This window comes from Gorilla gorilla, chromosome 3, assembly GCF_029281585.2.
Source record: "Gorilla gorilla gorilla isolate KB3781 chromosome 3, NHGRI_mGorGor1-v2.1_pri, whole genome shotgun sequence".
NCBI classification, from domain to species: domain Eukaryota; kingdom Metazoa; phylum Chordata; class Mammalia; order Primates; family Hominidae; genus Gorilla; species Gorilla gorilla.
Window position 1 is genome coordinate 61364450 of NC_073227.2, and position 25544 is coordinate 61389993.

Below are 25544 nucleotides of genomic sequence, written 5' to 3' on the forward strand. Positions count from 1 at the left end.
TAAACATAAGAGAAAGCAGTACCCAAAGCTAACTTTTGAAGGCAGTAGCCTTCCAATTGGGGAAATGTACCAAGCTGGCTGACTGTCACAGCACTAACTGCCATCAGCACCCTGTGGCTCTGCTTCTTGGCATCCAGAGAGAGGTGCAGCCCCTATGCACACAGCAGAGCTGCAGCCAGGAACAGCTGTCAAAACCTGTAGCAGCTCACTGACTAGGTTCCATGACCTAGTTAAGACCTGGACAATATTTTCCTCTTACACTTTGTGAAAGTTGGTATGCTTTTTGCATGGAAGATGTCAGATATGGAAGATTAACTTCCATGGCATACAGCACCACAGGGGAGGGAGGGGGAGAGAGAAAGGAAGAGAGAAGAGAGAGAAGTATTTGCATTTAATGTTATGCAGAATTTCTGTCTCATTCAAATAGGAAGACAGGATAAATAACTGGAAGATACAGAAATGTAAAAATTTCCAAACTGAAGTCACAGTTGGGGGTGTGTATGCACGCGCATGGCCACGCAAATGATTTTTCTTCTAAAATCTCTTTTGCACAAAGGGAAATGTACACATTTTTAGCATGCTTTAAACCCCATTTAGGTTAGGAAAGCAAAACGTATTAAGTGTATAAACGTGTTTTCTCTGGCTATTTGCCAAGAAGTGCACCTTAAATAAAAGTAACTTTATTCCGAAAATGGCAACACGTGTTAATTTAAGTTTTAAATTTTCTGTTCTTTTTGAATATTTAGCTCCTACAGCACTCTCACTCATAGTTTTTTTTTTTTTTACCATTTTATTAAGAGATCCAAAATAACATTCAGATATGAGGAACATCAACATATCTGTACTAGTAAAACATAGTTACAATGTTCTCAACTCTTAGTGTCCTTCACAACATCAAGTAGATACTAAAATCACTTATTTTCAGAAAAGAGGCCTGAGGGAAAAGGAAAAGAAAATTTTAACTGAGAACATTCTCTGCTAGATGGAACTTTCTCCAATCAGCCCCCTCACCTTCTTTTTTTCTGTGGTTTGAGAATTAGCAGATTCTGTTTCTGTGAGCATTGCATGTTTATCACACTCACCCACTACTGAAAACCAAAGATTGCTACAGATAATGATACACATTTCTTTGCTTTCACATCATATAATTAGAAAAATTAGAAACTAGATAACATTTTGATTTGATGTTTCCAACTGTGTGCCCCTACCACATGCTACAGAGGGTGAGAAATGTGATACAGGCAGGAAAAAGCAGAAGACCGAAGCTTCATGTTGCAAAGAATGTATCATGTTTTTGGCCTGTGAAACACTGTACTTTTGGATGGAATAAATCCCTGAAGATGTCTTGGGTTATTCAACACCAAAAAGTTTTTCTTCCCATTTAAATATAGGTGTCTTTTATTATTATTATTATTATTATTATTATTATTATTATTATATTGTGGTTAGGAGATGCTACTGTTTGTCAATAACACTTTTGAATATTTTAAAAATGGGATTTGCATATGTATGAATTTAAGAGCATATAGGAATTGTAATTTATACCTTGTGGACAACTCTATTTTAAATTATTTATTTATTTATTTATTTATTTATTGGAGACAGAGTCTTACTCTGTTACCTAGGCTGGAGTGCAGTGGCACCATCTCAGCTCACTGGAACCTCTGCCTCCTGAGTTCAAGCAATTCTCCTGCCTCAGCCTCCCAAGTAGCTGGGATTACAAGCGTGCACCACCACGCCTGGCAATTTTGTATTTTTAGTAAAGACGGGGTTTCACCATGTTGGCCTGGCTGGTCTCAAACTCCTGACCTCAAGTGATCTGCCCACCTCGGCCTCCCAAAGTGCTGGCATTACAAGCGTGAGCCACCGTGCCCAGCCTTAAAATATTAATTAATTATTTGGGGGTATAAAACCCATGTAACAATTGAGTATTGGCTTGTCTGAGATTATTTTATCAGTGTATTTAATAATGTTATTTATTTCTCTAATTCAAACTCCCTTTAGTACAAAATGACTTCAAAGTTGATGATTTCAAAGTTGGTTTCTGATTAGTGCAGGATACTCTTGTTCTTTTTCTACATAAACCCACATACACACACACACACACACACACACACACATACACACGCATGCATATAAGTTGAGCCTTATACACTTAAAACAAACCAATAATCAAAAAACAAAGGGGAAAAAACAAAAAGTCTTAATAGTTTCACATTTTCTCTTTTTCACCACTCTAGGAAGATAGTATATGTCACAGCAGCAGATTTACATAAATTACTCATATTACCTGCTAACTGTTATGTTTTGCAAGGTAGTTAGTTATATAATACTTAACCTAGATTTATACCAGTTTTTTTTTAAGACCCTCAGTGATGACCTAGTTGACTGTGATTAGAAAAATACTTAATTGAGCTGGTGTAAAAAGTATGAGCCAGTATTTCACTTTTTGATTTCATGTGCAAGTTACAGAGCAAGTATCTGTGTTATCATGTGTTATTGAAGAATATTATGTGTTATTGAAGAATATTATGTGTTATTGAAGAATAACACATTATCATGTGTTATTGAAGAATATTAGGTTACATATCTTTTAGTTTGCTTTTAAAAGTACATGATACATTACAACAGTTCTGAAAGAAACGTGTCTAATAATACGATGAAGCAAAAATGATGAAGTCACATATGAATTCGTAATAAAGAATCCAAGCTATAAATGGTACCTTGGACTATAATTATCTATTTCTCATTTTAAAATTGCGTATCAATTATTTGCCTTAATTTAGAATAGGTTAGAGAGTCACATTTATAATAAATTAGAAAAAAAGTCCCCAAATTCTTGTTAAGAATTTTAGAAAATCTTATATTTTAAGAAATATGTCCTAAGAACCTCTTAACTTCTTATGATGAAACCCCTTCCAAGGCTTATAAATATTAATAATAATTATAGGTAGATATGGAAAAATAAATGTGTAATTTGTCAAACCATATTTATTTAAAATACACTTTTTCAGCACTTACATGTAAAATACAAATTCAAATCACTAATGAATGAAGTCTGGCAATAGTGTTTTCAAAGTCAGAAGTAGTAGTAGGACTTTAGCTGGGCCTCAACAATTTGGCTTAAAAAATAAACCAAAATACTTACAAAAATATGATGTGAAGTATTCAGTGAAACATCAACATGGATTTATATAAGGTGAGACAATTAATGGATAATAAAGAGGGACCTAAGACATAGGGATACTTGAAGAGAAAGGAAAACTGTAGTCCTTTAATATTTATATGAGAAGTAATTCTGACCTTTAAGGAAAGTATAGTATAGTTTTTTGTTTGGAGAGGTTGGTGTTAGAAACCTCTTATTTTTTATAAGGGAGTCATATATTATTGAGCCAGTGAGTGCACATAAAAAGCTCTGTCTCTCAATTTCTGTTCCCCATAAACAGAACCGATCTTAATTTGAGTACATTTTAAACTGTAGACAAATACCAGATTTTATGTGAGTGTTATAGTTAGAAAAATTGGTGAACAAGAGAAATATAAAACCTTAAGAAAAGCAGACATCAAAAGTAAGCTAAAATACACATTGGCCTTTACAATTTGTAACATATAGAAAAAGGATCTTGGTAATATCAACCCTTTTTTCACTTCTAAAAAGCTTATATTAACCTTTTTTTCTGTCATATCTAATAGAATATGTACATCTGGGTACAATATTGTATTTGTCAGCAAGTCTGTGAAAATGAAACAACACAGAAAGTGACCTTTAGCTTCACAAGCTGTGTTACACATGTTACAGTTACAAAAACCAAAAAATCCAAGTAGTCTAGAATAAGAGGGAATCAGTGATAAATCTGAACTTTACAATGTTTACAGGCACTTTACAAATGCTTTTCCAGTTTGAAGTTTTGATTTACTGCATATCACAGGATATTGTTTGTGCTCACTCCCTCTTGAGGGTCATTTTTTAAAACTCTGTCTTCCTATAATATATTTTGGATTATTGCTTTTAAAAGTAATGTCATGAAGACCAAAACTGTGTCTTTGGTTTGCTTCTCACACAATGGTTTGATTATACTGAATGTGTTTGTTGAGGATTTTCATGGTTGACATTTATGAGAAAACGTATCCTTTGATCTCCAAAAGCCACTCAATATAGCTCCTTCTGGAAGAAATGGGATTTTTCTGAGGTATTATGGCTCCTTCATTGCTACCTAGCATTACACAACATTTATTAATTTGGTATTAATAAAGATTACTGAAGTAAGACTACATATGTAGCATCTGGACATGAAAAACTCGCTGGGAAATCTAAATGTGTGCAAATGGATTATGTATATCCATTTAATATAGTGAACATATTAAAATATATTTCATTGAATAAATTTTTTGTAATAGCACATTAAAGTGTAGGTTTAGTAGTTGTTATTCCTGTATTATTAAAAGACTTCTCTCAGGTGAGGTGGTGAGCATCTATAGTGTAGTACTGCTTAGGCAACGTAGTGAGACTTCATCTCTTAAAATTAAAACCAAAAGATTTCTGAGTGCCTAACTTAGTGTAAGTTGTACACTAGACATTCCAAAATGCTATTTAGAAATATTGGAAGAGGATAATTATTTCTAGTCCAAAACACCATGCAAAATGATTCATTTAACAAATATTTCAATAGCTCCTTTTGTCTTTTCATTTTGAAACAATTTTAGACTTACAGTAAAGCTTCAACACGAGTTCAGAGAGCACCAGTATGACCTCAACAGGTTTTCCCTAATTTTATTATCTTGAATAACCATAGTACAATTATCACAGTTAAGAAATTAACGTTGGCACAATATTGTTAACTAAAGACTTTATTTCAATTTTATCAGTTTCTCCACTATACATATTTTTCTGTGTGCTAAGATTTGATCCAGGACTGCACATTGTATACAGTGATGTCTCCTTAGTCTTCTCAAATCTGTGACAATTCCTCAGTCTTTCCTTGTTTTTCATGACCTTAACATTTTGAAGATCAGTTATTTTGCAGAATACCTCTCAATTGGGTTTGCGTAATATTTATTCACGATAATATTTGGTAATGCATTTTTTTTTTTTGCCAAGAGCATCAAAGATGTTGTGTGCCCACTCAGTGCATCCTATCAGGGGGTGCACAAGATCTGTATACCACAGTACCAGTCATGCTAGCCTTTATATTTTTGGTTGAGGTGGCATCTTAGGTTTCTCCACTGTATGAGGAGTTTTTTAAAAATAGCGCTAGTCCTCCTTCTCAACTCTCTTGTTGTCTGAAAGAAGAAACTGTAAATCTAATCATGCAGTTGATAGAAATATGGCTATTGTTGAAGCACTTAGAGAAACCTAACAAATCTAACAATACACTAGAATCAGGCAACTTTTTTCTGGAGGATATGATGTGTAAGCTAAGATTTGAAGAAAGGGTAGGAACTAACCAATTGAAGTAGGGCAGCAGAAAGATGGAAACTAAGTGCCACCCATAGCGATCAGGACTTATAAAGCCACAGATGTGTTGGAGAACTGGAAGCAGTGAAAGATGCCGAAGATACAAATTACTTACTGATGAAGCTAGGTGATTTGGCTGAATAAGTTGTCAAGAGCCAAATGCTGAGTGCATTATATGCTTTTCTAAGAATTTGGACAATATCTTGTAGATTTCTTATTTTCAGGAAAACGAAACCTAAATTTTTAGATTATGATTGTCTATTCCTTGAACAATATTATCTCAAGCTTCTTTTCATTCTCGTCTTCTGCTAAACCCCTCCATGCACGTTACATTTCAGTTTTGTGGGGGCTGGTACTTAATGCACTCAAACCTGCTATATGCTTTAAGGCTTCTGTGCTATTAATTTGGACTGTGATATTACTATTTTCTGTGACAAAATTATCTTTATTTAATAAAGTCTAGAACAAATATCAACTTCTTCATGATAAAACTCCTTCTTTGGACTATATTACAGTATTTTTATCATATTGGTATTAGAACATTCAATGCAGTATGTTTTTTGAATATATTTATGTCTATCTAACAGAATGTGAGTGATGTGAGTATAGGAATAATCTCCCTATTCTTTCTACTTCCATTTTCTATCTCAAAGTTTGGCTTATGGTCAGAGCCCAATAATTAACTGGTGTATAAATTAATGCATTATTTTAAATAAAAAAAAAGTGTAATCATACATGGAAAACTACAATTGAACCAGTTGCTTTTTGTCATTATTCTGAGTTGGTAAATGAATCCAGTTCAAGAGCATTATTCATGTTATTACTGTAGTAAAAATCAGCATTGATAGAGAAATTAATGTGTCTTCTAATTTCCTGTTATAAATATTCAGTGACACTTGGTGAGATTGCAAATGCTGTTTAGTTGACTTCACAGTTTATACATTAAAATCAAACTTTATAATTACAATAAAATAAATATGCAGTAAGTTATTACTGAGGTTGTTACATAGTTAAAGGCAAAGAAATGCAAAACTATTTTTATAGATGTTCTTATTTTTTTCTGTATTTTAACATAATAATCATAATTAAAATTAAAGATCTAAACTTGTTTCAATTAATGAGTGACAATTTATCTCATATCAAATCTGAGAAAGAACAAATATTACTTGGAGGATATTTCTATATGTATAAGCAGTAGTTCATTAATGGTAAGATAATATTGATCTAATTAAATGTTTCAGTGAAGTGCTTACTTTGGTCAGTTTCTGAAAATTTCCCTTCAAATCAAAGAAACCAATTAGCTCAATTTATCACTGAGCTCTCTTAATTTTTTTTTTTTTTGCAGAATCAAATTTGAATTAATATCAATGAATTTCTCAAATAGCCTTATCTCGTCCCATGTGGGATACATGAAATAAGAAAGAAATTGAGTCACTTGTTCAAAGTCACTACAAAGTCAATGATGCTTCTTTCATAGGATACAGGTACACATGTGTTACACAAAAGTGTGGCAACCTGAGAAAAGAACAAGGTATCAAGAAAATTATTAGAACCATAATCTTGCTTTTACTGTATGTATTTTAAAAACATGTTTAAAAATGTTGCTTCCTGTTGATTATTCTTGCAGAGAAGTTTGGAGTATTGATAATGATATTGAAATAATCAGGGTCAAGAAATAAACAGTTATAGTAGCATCGTTGCTTATATTAAAACAACTAGTGAGTAAGGCAAGCCAATCACTGAGGGGTGGGAGGATGGCAGGAGCAAGGAGAGACAGATACAATAAACATAGGAGAATCATTACACAATCAGATAATGATAAGTCATCATTTCAAATGGTACAAACAAAACATTCTTAGATTAGCAGAATCAAAGACAGAAATTAATGAAATAAGAGAGCTATCATAGAGCAAAGATACTGAAAAGTGAAGGGAAAATAGTGTCAAGTAAAACATGAAATCTTGCACAGAAACTATGTAGAAGACAGCAGAAGTTACTGAGTTATTCATCATCTTGGAGCTCTTAAACAGAGGATGAATGTTTGCACTTACCCTCTAGAGCAAGAAAAATTCCATCCTCATGCAGCTGGTGCAACAGCAAAGCCTTGGTAACCAAGTTCTAAATAATGGAAAAGAAAACAAAATAAAAAGATAAGTGATGGTATATCCTTAGGGGAAAAAATAAAACCCTGAGTTGAAGATGCAATGCAGAATAAAAAAGGAGCCGAATTGCTAAGGTTATGGCTTCTTCTAGATTGTGTATTGTGATGGACATAAAGTGCTTTATGATAGGTTTGACTGCTCTTTTAGAGACAGTGTTCAAGAAGCACAACTAAAAAAGAAAGAAAGAAAATAACTCAAGCTTTTGAAAAGAGAATTTAGTTGCAGAGGGAAAAGGTTTTATAGTGCCTTCCCATAGAAAATAAAACTGCATGAGAATTTTCTGAGACATACTTGAATGAGTGGTAAACAGCTAGGAAGGGAACACAGAGCATAATGATGATGATAGAAGATCTTTGGTATTAAGTTTCAGGTATAGAAAAGTGTAAAGTTTCACCTATGCTAGATTTTTTCTAAAATACAACCATTTCTGCCAAAGGATTTATTTTAGGCTCAGTTTATAAACTGTTTTCTCAGGGCATGCACTTTTGATGAGAGAGGCCACGTGGTGACTATTTCTTTTTTTTTTTTTTAATTATACTTTAAGTTCTAGGGTACATGTGCACAACGTGCAGGTTTGTTACATATGTATACACGTGCCATGTTGGTGTGCTGCACCCATTAACTTGTCATTCACATTAGGTATATCTCCTAATGCTATCCCTCACCCCTCCCCCAACCCTAAGGCAGGCCCGGGTGTGTGGTGTTTCCCTTCCTGTGTCCAAGTGTTCTTATTGTTCAATTCCCACCTATGAGTGAGAAACTGCAGTGTTTGGTTTTCTATTTCTCAAACAAGTAATGCCAAACTGTGTCAAAGGATCATAGACTATTAAAAAAGAAAAAAAAAAAGCTTTCAAACTATCGTGCTTGAAACTGTATATTCGAAATATCAGTGTCTTACAGAGGAAATTACTTACTATGGTGTACTAAAAATATATCATTTTTGTCTATCCAAAGATAAAACAAGAAAGGAATAGTTTTATAATTTAACTTTAATGCTCTAAGCTGCAAGGTTCGATATTAGACAAAAAATGTCAAAATATAAGCAGAATATTGTATTTTTTGTTTTTCAAAATAGTAAAAATAGGACATGTATAGAAGAAGGAAATATATTTATATAAAATTTTTATATAAACACATATAAATAATGAGGTATTTTAGTCTAAAATTATATCAGTTTGATATCTCAGGTTTCAAAGAGCTAGTTTCCTGACATCCTTGACTGTTATCATCCTTTGGTGGGAAACTGATAACACAGATAATTCCAAATTTGACTAATTTTCAATAAAAGAAAGCAACTACTTTTGCAACCTGCAAATTTTTGTCTATTGACACATTTTCCTGTTAACTATTTGTTTAGTTGGCTTCTACCCCTTGATTACAGGGTTTTTTTTCTTTTCTTTCTCTGTACTTAGATTCTGACTATGCAATCAGTTATATCATGAAAATAGAAAATAAAAGCAGAATAGGAAGTATTGTTGACAATGATAATTAATCTTCATAGGATATTTCTTAGGTGCCAAGAGTTTGAAACTCTTTTATCTGTTTCAAACTGTACTATACACTTTTGATCATTTTTTGTCTCATTTTACAGATTAGGAGACTAAGTCTTAGAAAGGTTAAGCAACTTTCTCAAACAAATTGTACTAATAATTGATGAAGTCAGAATTTAACCCAGGTTCATATGACTCCAGGGACTGAGATTTTCACTGCAGCAGACCTAAGAGGAAGTAGATCTGGAGAGACGTTGGTCATTTTCAAGGCTTATATTTTGGAACTTGGGACTGGATAGACCTTTCCAAATATGCTGGATATGTTTGGCCATACACACAACAGAAAACTCCAATGAAAGCTTTCTTCATTGCAAAATATTACTTAGGTTGAAGACTATCTCTGAAATGTTCCTTCTATGTGATAATCTAATTGCCTCAAATGTTTCTCAGGATTACACACATTTACATAACCTGCTATAATCTCCAGATAGTCAGTCTGTAGATTGAAGCAGGTTAAATCCTGTCTAATAGTCAAGATAGTTCTACATTTTCAGTGGCCTTTAGAAAGAATGCTTAATTGAATGAATATCCTGTCTCCAATTCCTCAGGAAGTTTTCTAATACCCCTTAGAAGTGCCAAAGAATACTAAAGTACGTAGAAATAACTGGGTACGTTTAAAGTATGCCAAAACATATTTTTTTGGCTACTCTTTGGTTAAGCTCTTCCAGCCAAATCTGCATTCCAATATCAGTCTTTGCATCTTACCATATGGTTAAGTTCAGTGTTGTCACCTCTAGGATTATTTGTATTGAGCCTTATCTGTACTTGAGAAATAAAAGAATTTTGTCTTACGATAAACTGATTTTAGAAATCTGTCAATTGTGAGAAGATATGGCCTATATAAGCCAGTCTAGGCAATCACAATTCTCTAAATTCCCAAGGAGAGAGACAATAGATTAAATGTAGTGGGCATTCTTGACTCTTGCGGAGGGGATATAAGGAAGAGAAATAAATGAGGAAAGAGAGAGAAAGAGCCCACAATATATGATTTCCACTCAATTTTTCTTTTAATGGAGGACCTTCCCAGATGTAGGCTTCTGTCTTTATCTGTTTTCTGCAAACTGGGCAATTTATAAAGAATATAAGTTTAGTCTTGTGTGTTTAGTGTCTAGCGTGTGGCTTCTTGCATAGAGAAAGGACCACTGCAGAGCTCTCCTGCTCCAGAAAGAAATGTTTTCTCACCCACAGCAACTAAGGATTTGAGGCAATGGCTGTTTTCCTAACAAAGTTGCTTAGTTTGGTTTCATTTTCTCTGAGCATCCAAAGGCTAGAAGAGCAGTTGTCTGGCTGAGCTGTGTGGCCATGGGTGGGATTCCTTTTGGCAGCTGGAATTAAAGGGTCTGAAGACTCAAAGCGTTTCAGCGACTGCCATCAGGGACTGAGAATCCAGCGGAACTGTAGTGAAATCTTCAACTGTGCCCAGGAATGATGGTGAGATCTGAGAGTGTATCTACTTTTCGCTGGAGAGCACCTGCAGAACCCAACCTCTTTAAAAAAGCCCACCTTGGTCCAGATCTTCATTCATAGTCCACTGGCAGTGAGGAAAACTCTTACAGGACCCCAAGCAGAAACCAAGTGCTCCATCTGTCTGGATTACCTGAGAGGCCCCATTCCATTGAGTGTGGGCATAAGTTCTGTTGCTCCTGCATCTAAGTCTTGGGAGGATCTATAGGAAAGGCTCCCCTGCCCTGTCTATTATAACCAATGCCAAGAGGGGCCTTTTAGGAGATACACCCAGCCTGGCAAGATAATTTAAATTCCCAAGCTACTCTACATCACCAGGAGCCATAGAGTCAGGCTGTGCAAGAAGCACAACCGGGTCCTGACCATCTTCTGTGAGGAGGAGTTAGTGGTGTTGTATCTCCTGTGCAGCCAGCCCTCACACCACCAGGATCACCACATGAGGCCGATAGAGAAGGCTGTCTTATCACAGGAAAAGGCTATGCAGTTACATCCATCTCCTGAAAAAGCAATCGGAAGACCTTCAAACATTAATAAGCATTCCAAGCAAAAGACTCTTAGAACTGAGAGAAAGTGAAAAACCTAATGCAAGAATTATCCTCTGAATTTGAGCACCTGAACCAGTTTTTAGAACGTGAGCAATAGGCAGCTCTCTCCAGGTTAGCTGAAGAAGAAAAGAGTCAACAAAACTCAGCACAAACATAACAGCATTTTCAATCTACATTTCCACATTCAAAAGTCAAATAAGCAAGATAGTAGAGTTCAGTGTGTTGTCTGAAGTGAAATTTTTGCTATCACAAATTAAAATTTTCTACAAGTTTGAAAAATAAGAATAGCCCATCAATCTTTGCAATTTATTTAAGGAGAGATGACTGCAGTTTCCTCCCAAATATTCTGCTCTGCAGAGAATTATAAAGAAATTTAAGGTAGATATAATTCTACACCCTGAAACAGCATACCATAATCTGATTGTATTTAACGATTAAAGAAAAGGTGTGACATTTAAAAAGAGAAGACAAAAGATTTCTGGTTTCCCCAAAAAGATTTACAATCAAACCTGTTGTCCTGGATTTTCCATATTTTCATTCTGGCAGGCATTTCTGAGAAGTAGAAGTGGGACATAAGTCTAAGTGGGCTATTGGCATTCACAGGCATTCTTTTCCCACAAAGGTGAGGAGACCACTATTAGCCCAGCAGGAGTGTTGGAGGATTCAGCTGCAGGATGATAGCTGTCATGCACCATGAGCTATTCCAACTCCTCTATTGTTAGAAGTGAAAGCCAGAGGCATTGGCTTTTTCCTGGACTATGAACTGGTGAGATCTCATTCTGTAACATGACTGAAAAATCTCACAACTATACTTTCACTGATACTTTTATTGGAACTCTTCCATCTTATTTCTATGCAAGACTTGATTCCAAATATCTCAGAACCTATACAGGAACAGTTTGTCAATGAAACCTCCTAGAAGACTGAATCATTTACTATTTGGTTTTATTTCTTAAATGGAAGAAGTGATGGTTATTGTATTAATATACCTATAAGTCGAATCCCCTCCCCATTTTTTCTTTCACAGTTTCACCATCTCTAAGAAGAAAGTTTTTGTTCCAATAACTATCTACAAAACAATGCTAAAAATATTTATCTCCCAGGGATGTTGTGGGGGTTGCCTAATCAAGTGTATGGACCTTGGCACATTGTTGAGTATGAGTGTGATTTTTTTCTGTATGTCAGAAAGCACAGATGGAGTTTGCATCCTTGCCAAACTTTAACCAAAGCAGAACTGGTCAACTTTGCCTCTTCTATATAAAAGTTGAATTGTGCTATTCCTGACACATACAAAACTGTCTACTTGGCAGGGAACAGGTTGTAGCCCTTAGTTAAACTACAGGGCACAATTGAAAGGGGTGGGATGTGCACCACATAGAGAGGGTAAACATTTTTAGCCTTAATATATCAGGCTTTGACAATTTATTTTTCTGTTATCCCAAGAAGCCACCTACTGGTGGCATTCACCACATTAGGTTTCTTAGAAACCTTCTGCTCCACATAATTTTTATTTCAGCCTATATTCTTTGCTATTGTGCATCAAATTTTATAATATGGTGACTTGTAATGACACTGAAGAGAATTGGAAAGTCTTAATAATGAGCATTACGGTTAGTTAATAGGTCAGAGACTAGAAAGACTGGGTAATAAAAATTATTTGGGCATTATGGTACACTGATTTTTCTTCAGAATTTTCTTAAAAACATAGCTAACATTTATTGAGCCCTAAATATGTCCCAGGAGTTGCAGTATTTTCAAAACAACTAATGAGATGTAGGAAATAGGCTGTTAAAAAATGAGCTTAAAATTGAGAAAACAGTCTTAGGGAAAGTACCTTTGTTGAGATGTCTTAGCCAGTTGTAAGGAGATGTCTAAGGTTTCCTTCAATCACTGATAAACCAGGACTCTTAAATGATTTGTCAATGGAGTGCTTTATTCATAAAGAAGAAGTAATGAGGTATTATTTTTCCCTCTGATTATAAAAAAAAAAGAGATGTCCACAGGTACGTTTTTAAACTCTTAGCATTAGACACTAAGTTAACCAGAAGATCTGGGTTTATATCTAGGTTCTGCTAATTTCTGGTAGTGGGCTTAAGCTCATTTGCAAAATGGAGGTACTATTTATTTTGCAAGAAAGTTATAAAGATGAAATTATATGTGTATGTGTGTCTATGTACCAAAGTTAACATACATATCTTTTCCTACTTTACTTTATTTTGTTTTTTACATTTTTTCAGAGATGGAGGTCATACTCTATTGCCTTGGCTGAAGTGCAGCAGTACAATCATAGCTCACTGTGGCCTCCAGCTCTTGAGCTCAAGGGATTCTTCCACCTCAGCCTCCTCAGTGGCTGGGACTGCAGGCATGCACCACCACAGCCAACTAATTTTTGCTTTTTTTATGAAGATGGGATCTTACTATTTTGACCAGGTTAGTCTCAAACTTCTTGTCTCAAGCAGTCTTCCTGCCTCAGCCTCCCAAAGTGCTGGGATTAAAGGCATGAGCCACCATACCTAGGCTAAAAAGACATTTCTGTCTCAGTAAAAGAAATGTGAGTATGGCAGGGTGTTAGGTGATATGAGAGAACTTTTAACCATTAGGTGTGATAGCATTGTGGTTCAGGATATACCCTTATTTTAGAGATTCATAGTAAAATATTTAGGGGTGAAATTGTACTTAAATAATTTTTATTAAACAATATCAGCCAAAAAATGGGGATAAATGAAGCAGATGTGACAAAATACTGATAATTGTTGAATCTAGGTGATGGGGTGTGAACATTTACTTTCTGTACTATTCTTTGTACTTTACTGAAAAGAACAAGAAAAATAAAAGAATAAAAGAAGTTCATTCTTTTCCTATTTCTGGAGTCTGGGAAGTCCAAGAACCAGCACAGCATCTGTCAAGGGCCATCCCATGATAGAAGGTGAAAGGTGGAAGTGAGCATGTGAGACAGAGAGAGAAAGAGGGAGCCAAACTCCCAAGATAAGTAACCTACTCCCAAGATAATGACATTAATCCATTCATGAGGGTAGAACCCTAAAGATCCAATCACCTCTTAAAGATCTCACCTCTTAAAATCATTAAAATGACAATTAAATTTCAACAAGAGTTTTGGTGGGGACATTCAAACCATAGTAAGTTCCAAGAAGGCACTAAATCTCTGATTTCTGTGCCTCCAAAATTCCTTCTAAGAAACATTTGTGAGGGTTGATACAAACTAACCTCGTACGGAATAAAACAGGGGTCTCCAAGTCCCAGGCCACAGACTGGTACTATACAGCAGGAGATGAGCGCTGGGTGAGCCAGCAAAGCTTCATCTATATTTACAGCCACCCTCCATTGCTTGCATTACTGCCTGAGCTCCGCCTCTTGTCAGATCAGCGGTGGCATTAGATTCTCTTAGAATCTCAAACCCTGTTGTGAACTGTGCATGCAAGGGATCTAAATGTCTGATCCTCATGAGAATTTAATGCCTGATGATTTGTCACTGTCTCTCATTGCTCCTAGATGAGACCATCTAGTTGCAGGAAAACAAGCTCAAGGCTCCTGCTGATTCCACGTTATGCTGAGTTGTATAATTATTTCATTATATATTACAATGTAATAATAATATAAATAAAGTGCACAATAAATGTAATGCCCTTGAATCATCCTGAAATCATCTTCCTTCTCACGAAACTGAACCCCGGTGCCAAAAAGTTTGGGGATTGCTGGTATAGAAAAACAAAAAAACTGGTATAAGTAAAAACTTAATTGATGTCTATGAAGACGTAGTGCTTCAAATAATTTAAGCAACTCTCAATTATGTTAATTTATGAAAAAAAAGAAAGAAAAACCTGCTTTAAAATTGTGATAATGTCAATGTTCCTCAGAGTTCCATCTTGGATCATTTTTCTGCAAATTCTCCCTATTGAATAACATCTACATGTAAATTTAACAATGATCATTCCCCCAGGGTATCTGTTTCTATGCTTTCAGCCCAAACCAATATTCTAAAATTCAGACTGTAATATCATCAGACCTACTAAAGGTTTCCGGTTAGATACTCTAATGATATCTTAATATCACATATCGAAAATGCCTCTTTTCCCTTAGACCTATTTTTTCCCAAATTTTTACACGATTAATATCAGTCTCATTTCAATTCCTGAAAGCAGACTGAGAGATTCTTTGTGTCTATGAATTATCCTGTGTCTTGCAGCTATCATGAGGCATCTGTAATCATTCTTTTCTCATGATATGCCTACTTAGAGAATCACAAGTCGTTCCTGACCACCCTAAAATGAGCAACATATTCTTACGATGTTCTCTCTGATTCTACCAAATGTTTTGATCCTCATAGCATAAAAATTATAAGATACTGTTGAGTTGTGGTGAGAGGGGTTTTCCACACTATGCCTCACAGACCTACCAGGGTCCATGAAATATCTCTTACTGGGCTCGAGTCCTAGAGATTCCCTTAGGCTCTTTTTCCATGCCCTTTCTCTAAGAGGCTCTAAATGATTTTAAGTGAGAGTGTTCTGGGCAAAAATCATTTTGTCCAACTCTGAATTCTGATTCCTTATCACTTAGCCTCTTCCTTGATGAAGTACCTTCCAATTTTTCCACTCACTAAATTAATATCTATTCATATGAATGGTAATAAACACCTAATGGAAGCTGTAGAGGGGGAAAGGAATAAATTAAAGAGGAGTGTTTCTCTTTATGCTTGTCGTATTACCAATCTTCCTAAATGTCACCACCATCATCTCAGTTACGCGAGGTAGTAGATGGGTAATTGTCATAGATTATTCTGTTTTCAAAATGCCCTTATATTAATTATTCATTCAATGTACTCAATCTAACTACTATATATTTTTTCAAGTCTATTCCTCCTTTCAATTCATGCAGCTACATTTTTCAGGTTTTAATTATTTACTTAGATTACCCTCATTAACTTTTAAGTGATTTCGTGTATTCAGTTCTTTTGTGTCCTTTTGGATTCCATCTGCTACAATCTGCACAACTATCTTTATTGACACACAATTTGAATCATATTTTATCCTTTACTAGATTTTCTCCAATAGCACCCTCTTGTCTTCAGAAGTATGAAATCCTTCTGTTGTAACAAGATACTATTTAACAGCTTTGTAAGTCAGGATCCAGCAAGATAACAGTGATAAGGTAACATAATTATGAGCTCCGGTAAACATTGAAGAGTGTGCCCTAGAGTTTCTAAAAATGAAGGTCTTTAAAAATATAGTGCATTGGCCGGGCGCGGTGGCTCACACCTGTAATCCCAGCACTTTGGGAGGCCGAGGCGGGCGGATCACGAGGTCAGGAGATCGAGACCATCCTGGCTAACATGGTGAAACCCCGTCTCTACTAAAAATACAAAAAAAATTAGCCGGGCGTGGTGGCGGGCGCCTGTAGTCCCAGCTACTCGGGAGGCTGAGGCAGGAGAATGGCGTGAACCCGGGAGGTGGAGCTTGCAGTGAGCGGAGATCGCGCCACTGCACTCCAGGCTGGGTGACAGAGCGAGACTCCGTCTCAAAAAAAAAAAAAAATATATATATATATATAGCATTATGGGACAAGGGCATAGGTTTTCTTTTTTATTATTATTATATTTTAAGTTCTATGGCACATGTGCACAAAGTGCAGGTGTGTTACATGTATACATGTGCCATGTTGGTGTGCTGCACCCATTAACTTGTCATTTACATTAGGTATATCTCCTAATGCTATCCCTTCCCCCTCCCCAGACCCCACAACAGGCCCTGGTGTGTCATGTTCCCCACCCTTGTGTAGAGAACATATTCCCCTGACTGTCACTAGAGGTCACTTGACTAATTTCCAGAAGTTTGTAACTTGCATTAATTCTACAGTCCTTTTCATTACTCCAATTTATAAAACATCAACACTCTGTTTACCATTGCATAAGAACTAATTACTATAAAACTAAGCTACAGACCTTTGCATCTTTTCTGCAGCATCAGCATTAATCTGAAAGATTTCTCTCCTGAGTGTGGTGCAGGTTTGCTTTGTTAGTTATTAAAGTTTTATCTAATTCGACTCTATAATTGGAATGTTTTTGACATTCACTTATATGCCTTTTATGTAAATGATTTTGTTAGGGTCCTTTGGGTATTCCCTTTCTTGGTGAAGCATGCATGCCTCACAGTTCCTTGGGTATTTCTTCTATGATATGAAATGCACTCATTATTTATGTAATCTCACTATCAGAATCAGTCATACAAACATATATTTATAACTTTAAAATATATATATATAACTTAAAAATAATGATAATATCTCATCATTTTCTAAGAGAACAATTCAATATTCTAAGTAGACAGGTAGCAGCAGCACTTAAACACTATGGCAAGGTAGACACGTTCATGTAATATCATTAGGCATGAGTACATATCATAGTAGTTTGACCTACATGGCTCTTCAGGATGGGCTAATTGATCAGGGTCTTTGCCACTAAAATAAGCTGGCATCCTGTGAGATTAAACGTGAGATACAAAGAGAAAGAAAAAACTAGGTCTAATGAAGAGAGTCTTGATGGAAATCTCCATTTGAGATTCACAGCTCCTCTCCAGATTCCAAGATATTAGCTCACAGATCTGAGACCTTGAATGAAGAGTTTGGGTAAGCCATGAGAAAAATCTTTCAGTAGTCTCAAAGGCATACATCTTCCTTCTAGACCTTCCCAATGAGTTCTACAGCCTTTTTAATATTTGCAATAAATATGCCACTCTGGTGGGGGATATTGATAATGGGGGAGGCTGTGCATATGTGGGGGAAGGGATCAATGAGATATCTCTGTACCTTTCTCTTAATTTCGCTGTGAACCTAAAATTTCTCTAAATATTCTTAAATAATATAAGTGTCAATGCCTATCACATGTATACACAAATATAAATGGTTGAAAAAATTACCGCAGTCAAAGAATACTTTCATCACATTGCCTCAGAGCTACAACATTTATCTTTCACTGAGTGTCATAATTTAGTTTGGAAAAACTTTGATGATCTCACCATATCAGAAACATTATAGTAGTACAATAAATATATGGCATCATAATGTTTGGTCCTGGAGAGAAGGAAGTGATATACTCCATAACTATTACAAGATAAAGGCTTATAAAGCATACACATAAGTTAGAAGTAAGAACAGATATGGAATTGTATTTTGATGGTATTTTATCCAAATTCTCCTTTTTTGATTACCTTTACCTCTCTTTGGCATCCTCTCCTTCACCCCAGCCTTCCTATGCTAAATCCTCAGGGAGATATACATGACTTACAGAAGGCAATTAACTCATCACTGAGCTAAAATGTCTGATAAACCCAATTGCAGAACTTAGGTAAAGATTTATGGGAGCATGTGGTTTAGGCAAGAGATAAAAGAATGTTCTCCTACCTATCTCAAATTTAAGTATTAAAATTTTTATTATGTTTTGTATGGCTACATGTTTCGAAAAAAGAAAAAAAAACACTATCTCAAGAGAATGAAAAGACAAACCATGCTGTTATCCAAAATATACTAAAGACTCAAAACTCAATAATAAGAAAAAAACCAACCCAATTAATAAATGGGCCAAAGACTTTAATGGATACCTTACCAAAGAAGATATACAGCTAACAAATAGGCATATGAAAGTATGTTTCATATCAAACGCAGTCAGGGAAATGCAAACTAAAACAACAATAAGCGACCACTACCCACTTTTTAGAATGGTCAAGATTCAGAACACTGGCAACACCAAATGCTGATTAGGATGTGGAATGACAGAAACTCTCACTGATTGCTGGTGGGAATGCAAAATAGCATGGTTACTGTGGAAGAAAATTTTGTTGTTTCTTGTAAAACAAAACATACCACACAATCCTTTAATTTATGCTTCTCGGTATTTAACCAAAGGAGTTGAAAATATATGTCCACACAAAAACCTGCACATGGACATTTATAACAGTTTTATTCATAACTGCCAAAACTTGGAAGCAACCAAGATATTCTTCAGTAGATAGATGGGTAAACTATGGTGTATCCAGACAGTAGAATGTTATTCACCACTAAAAAGGAATGAGCTAGAGAGCCCAATCATGAGTGAATTCCCATTCACAATTGCTTCAAAGAGAATAAAATACCTAGGAATCCAACTTACAAGGGACATGAAGAACCCCTTCAAGGAGAACTACAAACCGCTGCTCAGTGAAATAAAAGAGGATACAAACAAATGGAAGAACACTCCATGCTCATCAATAGGAAGAATCAATATTGTGAAAATGGCCATACTGCCCAAGGTAATTTATAGATTCAATGCCATCCCCATCAAGCTACTAATGACTTTCTTCACAGAATTGGAAAAAACTACTTTAAAGTTCATATGGAACCAAAAAAGAGCGCGCATAGCCAAGTCAATCCTAAGCCAAAAGAACAAAGCTGGAGGCATCACGCTACCTGACTTCAAACTATACTACAAGGCTGCAGTAAACAAAACAGCATGGTACTGGTACAAAAACAGAGATACAGACCAATGGAACCGAACACAACCGTCAGAAATAATGCCACATATCTACAACCATCTGATCTTTGACAAGCTTGACAAAAACAAGAAATGGGGAAACAATTCCCTATTTAACAAATGGTGCTGGGAAAACTGGCTAGCCATATGGAGAAAGCTGAAACTGGATCCCTTCCTTACACCTTATACAAAAATTAATTCAAGATGGATTAAAGACTTCAATGTTAGACCTAAAACCATAAAAACCCTAGAAGAAAACCTAGGCAAGACCATTCAGGACATAGGCATGGGCAAGGACTTCATGTCTAAAACACCAAAAGCAATGGCAACAAAAGCCAAAATTGACAAATGGGATCTAATGAAACTAAAGAGTTGCTGCACAACAAAAGAAACTGCCATCAGAGTGAACAGGCAACCTACAGAATGGGAGAAAATTTTTGCAATCTACTCATCTGACAAAGGGCTAATATCCAGAATCTACAATGAACTCAAACAAATTTACAAGAAAAAAACAAACAGCCCCATCACAAAGTGAGCAAAGGATATGAACAGACACTTCTCAAAAGAAGACATTTATGCAGCCAAAAGACACATGAAAAAATGTTCATCATCACTGGCCAACAGAGAAATGCAAATCAAAACCACAATGAGATACCGTCTCACACCAGTTAGAATGATGATCATTAAAAAGTCAGGAAACAACAGGTGCTTGAGAGGATGTGGAGAAATAGGAATACTTTTACACTGTTGGTGGGACTGTAAACTAGTTCAACCATTGTGGAAGTCAGTGTGGCGATTCCTCGAGGATCTAGAACTGGAAATACCATTTGACCCAGCCATCCCATTACTGGGTATATACCCAAAGGATTATAAATCATGCTGCTATAAAGACACATGCACATGTATGTTTATTGCGGCACTATTCACAATAGCAAAGACTTGGAACCAAGCCAAATGTCGAACAATGATAGACTGGATTAACAAAATGTGCACATATACACGATGGAATAGTATGCAGCAATAAAAAATGATGAGTTCATGTCCTTTGTAGGGACATGGATGAAGCTGGAAACCATCATTCTCAGCAAACTATCACAAGGACAAAAAACCAAACACTGCATTTTCTCACTTATAGGTGGGAATTGAACAATGAGAACACATGAACACAGGAAGGGTAACATCACACACTGGGGCCTGTTGTGGGGTGGGGGGAGGGGGGAGGGATAGCATTAGGAGATATACCTAATGTTAAATGACGAGTTAATGGGTGCAGCACACCAACATGGCACATGTATACATATGTAACTAATCTGCACGTTGGGCACATGTACCCAAAAACTTAAAGTATAATAAAAAAAAAAAAAAAAGAAAGACAACCGAATACCACAAGTTCTCAGTGACAAGTTGGAGCTAAGCTTGGGACTCGTGGACATAAAGATGGCAACAATAGAACCTGGAATCTACTAGAGAAGGGAGGGAAGGAGGGAGAAAGGGTTGAAAAAACTATGGGGCACAATGCTCAGTACTTGGGTGATGGGATCATTCATACCCCAAACATCACACAATATACCCAAGTAACAAATCTGCACATGTACCCCCTGAATCTAAAATAAAAGTTGAAAAACAAACAAACAAACAAAAAAGGAATGAGCTATCAAGCCATGCAAAGACATGAGAAAGTTAAATGCATATTACTATGTGAAAGAAGCCAATTGAAAGGCTACAAACTTTTTGATTTCAACTATATGATATTTTGGAACAGGCGAAAGTATGGAAACAGTAAAAAAGATCAGTCATTCCCAGTGATGGATATAATAGTACATACAGGGTGGAACATGCCATTATATATTTGACAACCCCAAGAATATACGACATCAAGAGTGAACCTTAAGGTAAACTATGAACTTTGGGTGATGATGATGTGTCAACATGGGTTCATCAATTGCAACAAATGTACCATCCTGGTGCGGGATACTGATAATAGAGCCTATGCATGTGTTGGGGAAGGCATCAGTGAAGTATCTCCATACCTTTCTCTTAATTTTGCTGTGAACCTAAAATTGCTCTAAAAAAATCTTAAATAATATATGTGCCAATGCGTATCACACGTATACACAAATATAAAGAGCTGAAGAAAATCCTGCAGTCAAAGAATAGTGAGATTTTTTACTTCTCTGAAGATGAGAAATGTAAAATTGAAAGAAAAAGAGCCACATATGGGCAAATGGCCCTTTTAAAGAATGGGAACCCACCTATTAATAATCATGATCTAATCAATGCCCTCTGAACATAGACAATCCTATTAATCATTTCTCTTCCCTGGGGAATGGTGTAAAAAGATAAGGAGAAGGAAGCCAAAACTTTCTTTCTTTGCAATATGAAACAGATAATACAATAGAAGGTATTTAATAATGTACACAATTTTTTACAAAACTTCAAATTGGGAAATATAGTTTCATGGTAGAAGTATATTGAATGTGAATATGAGCTTACTTTAATTCCTGCTAGAATTTAGTTGTTAGATAATATACAGAGTAAGTTTTAACTAGGGACAATTAATTTTTATCCAGTGTTTATCTCTTTCTGTCTGGCTTTCCTTATAAAAACTGTGCAATTTAGTTATTGTTTTCTCCATTATATAAAGATATTGAGCTACAGCAAGATTAGGTAACTTATCAAGGGATCAAAGCTGTTCTTTGACTTGGGAAAAAAAAAGAAAAAGAAGTGTAATCATCACTTGAATAGTTTGGATATTTTTTCCTTCTAAATCTCATGTCGAAATTTGATCCCAGTTTTAGAGGTGGGTCCTAGTGGGTGGTGTCTGGGTCATGGGTGTGGATCCATGATGAATAAATTAATGCCTTTGCTGTTGGTGGGGGCAGGGAGCATGGTACAGGGGTGACTGAGCTCCTGCTTTGTTAGTTCCCACTGAAATTGATTGACAAAAAGGGCCTGGCACCTCTCTCTTCTCTCTCTTTCTCTCTCTCACCATGTGATCTATGCATGCCTGTTCCCGTCTGCTTGCACTAAGAATGGAAACAGCCTAAGTTCCTCACCAGAAGCAGAGACTGGCACCATGTTTATTATGCAGCCTGCAGAACCGTAAGTCAAATAAATTTCTTTTCTGTATAATTTGTCCAGCCTCAGGTATTCCTTTAGAGCAACATAAACAAAGACAATACTTAACATACTGTATAGTATTACAATTAGATGGTCAAAATATGTGTACTCCCAGCAGCTATGTTCTTGGCTGCCTGAGAGATTGGGAGTGTTAGGATGATTTACTAAGTAAGACAGGGACTGTAAATGGATATTGTTATTTGGATGAGAATCCAAGGAGCTACCTAATATTTTAAGGTTAAATAAATCAGAGCAACATGTAATTTTCTTAATTGATTTATGTGAATTTCTATATGCAGCTTCTATAATTTATGTGCATTTGTTTTTGCTTTATTTATGTATACAGCCATAGCTTTGAAGAACCAGAAGAAAAATGCCACATTTTCTTTGCTAAAGGGTTGGGAAAGATTGATTTAAGAGTAGAATTAAATTTGAAGCACTTTGTACTTTCTGATTTAGTGGTGGCTTTGAGGATGATGATGTTTGGACTTTCTGCTTCCACCTCCTACTTAGAAAATCTAGTCTCTGAACGAAACAACAACAAAAAAAAGAATTAAGGGGTTTGTTTTTGAGAACTGGAGTTGGCAAATGTACCAATGTGTTTATGGTAGCAAATGAAACATTCAAAAGGAAAATGGAATTCCCTTTAAAATTAACTTAATTAGATCAGGACAAGAAAAAAAGCATGAGGAATTTATGTTTGGCTTTGTCATTATTTAGATTGCAAAGTCTGTAAGTTTTCTCTGGGTGCTTTATTTGGTCATGTTTACTTCGTTGATGAAGCTAGGAAAATTAGAAATGCAGTATTTTTGTGATCTCATAAAGAAACTTTCTCCTCTCATTTCTTCATTTACGACACTGGATAGGCTTACGGCAGCTTATCAGCCAAATATATTGCAGGAAGTGCAGGGCCTCTTTCTTAACGATACATCAAATAATGCTTGTGCCCTTCACGGCCTGGAGTCAGAAAATGTCAGAGCTTTCTATTTATGAGAGATTGGTTGAAGTCTTTTTCAGACTCCTAATTACAAATATGGTGAACTTGTTGCCATAGTTTTTCTTCAGATGCATCGCAAGCAGTCAGTGTGCTCCTTCTGTATTATTTGAGGTCATGGATCACTGAGAAATTAACTAAATAGGAAAATTGCCATTTTTCCAACAAACTTACTTAGGTAAAACTTATTTCAAGTTTCATGGTCTGATGCAACAAGCTGTTTGCTTAAGACATTGTTTCCTCTTAGAATAAGCTTGAAGAACTTTTTTTTAATGAAATGGGTCAGGCAATGACCACAGGTTTTTGACAGATCATAATTTTACATGATTAATGTTGGAAGTAAAAGCACTATTACATACTCAATATGTAATAATTTGTGTTTTCAAACACAAAAAGTTTAACATTTTATATATATATTATGTGTGTGTGTATATATATATATATATATATATATATATATATATATATATATATAATTTTTTTTTTTTTTTTGAGACAGAGTCTTGCTCAAGTTGCCCAGGCTGGAGTGCAATGGCGCAATCTCGGCTCACTGCAAGCTCCACCTCCCAGGTTCAGGCCATTCTCCTGCCTCAGCCTCCCAGGTAGCTGGGACTACAGGTGCCCGCCACCATGCCCGGCTAATTTTTTTTGTATTTTTAGTAGAGACGGGGTTTCACCGTGTTAGCCAGGAAGGTCTCGATCTCCTGACCTCATGATCCACCCACCTTGGTCTCTCAAAGTGCTGGGATTACAGGCATGAGCCACCGTGCCCGGCCTATATATCTTATAGTTCAATCATGTGAAGCAAAGTAGGATAATATTTAAATATATAGTACTGGTATTTCAGTTATGTTTACATATGGCCCGCTAACCATTTATAATAGAACAATTTATCAGAGGATATTTGCCAATAATATGAAACCAAACAATTTAGTATATTGAATTAATTAGCTAACTAACTTTACCCCTTTTACCCAAATTGATTTAACTATGTAGTTATAGCTATAAGTCATTTTGAAAACCAGAGATATTTACAACATTTAGGGTGAGGGGAGAGATGGGATATACAAAAATTAAATGATTTCCCAAAGACATGCTATTTGAGTAAAAAAGATATTTCAAAATTGTGGTGCTAGGGATTTAGGGGACATCGTTGGTACCCAGCCAAGTTAGTGTAAGCATTAGATCCTAACAGTATCCTGCTAGCTCCTTTTGAGAGACTGGCTCTTGTCAGAATGCTAAATGGGAGTCAGGTTATCAGACTCAACTTCAGACACAGCCTGCAGTCAATGACTGACTCACAAGGGTTATAGTAGGCCAGGTCCTGTTGCAAGTGACAAACTCTGTGCTCAGAAGCTCCCTGTGAGACCAGGCCACAGCTATAGCCTTCCTGAGACACATCTTTATTTTGTTCCTTTCTTTGCTCTTGATATGGTTTGGATCTTTGCCCCCCATCCAAATATCATGTCAAATTGTAATACCCAGTGTTTGAGGTGGGGCCTAATGGGAGGTGACTGAATCATGGGGGCAGAGTTTTCATGAATGGTTTAGCACCATCCTCTTGGTGCTGTTCTTGCGATAGTGAGTGAGTGAGTTATTGTAAGGTATGGTTGTTTTGAAAGTGTGTAGCACCTCCCGTCTCTCTCTCTTCCTTTTGCTTCTGCCACGCGGATGCCTCATTTCTCCTTTGCCTTCCACCATGATTAAAAACTCCCTGAGGCCTCCCCAGAAGCAGA

At 36.0% G+C, this 25544-nt stretch overlaps 1 pseudogene; it reads left to right on the forward strand.

Moving 5' to 3' along the window:
* Positions 1-7488: 7488 nt before the first annotated feature.
* Positions 7489-12085, forward strand: LOC129532872 (tripartite motif-containing protein 75-like; annotated as a pseudogene).
* Positions 12086-25544: the final 13459 nt, after the last annotated feature.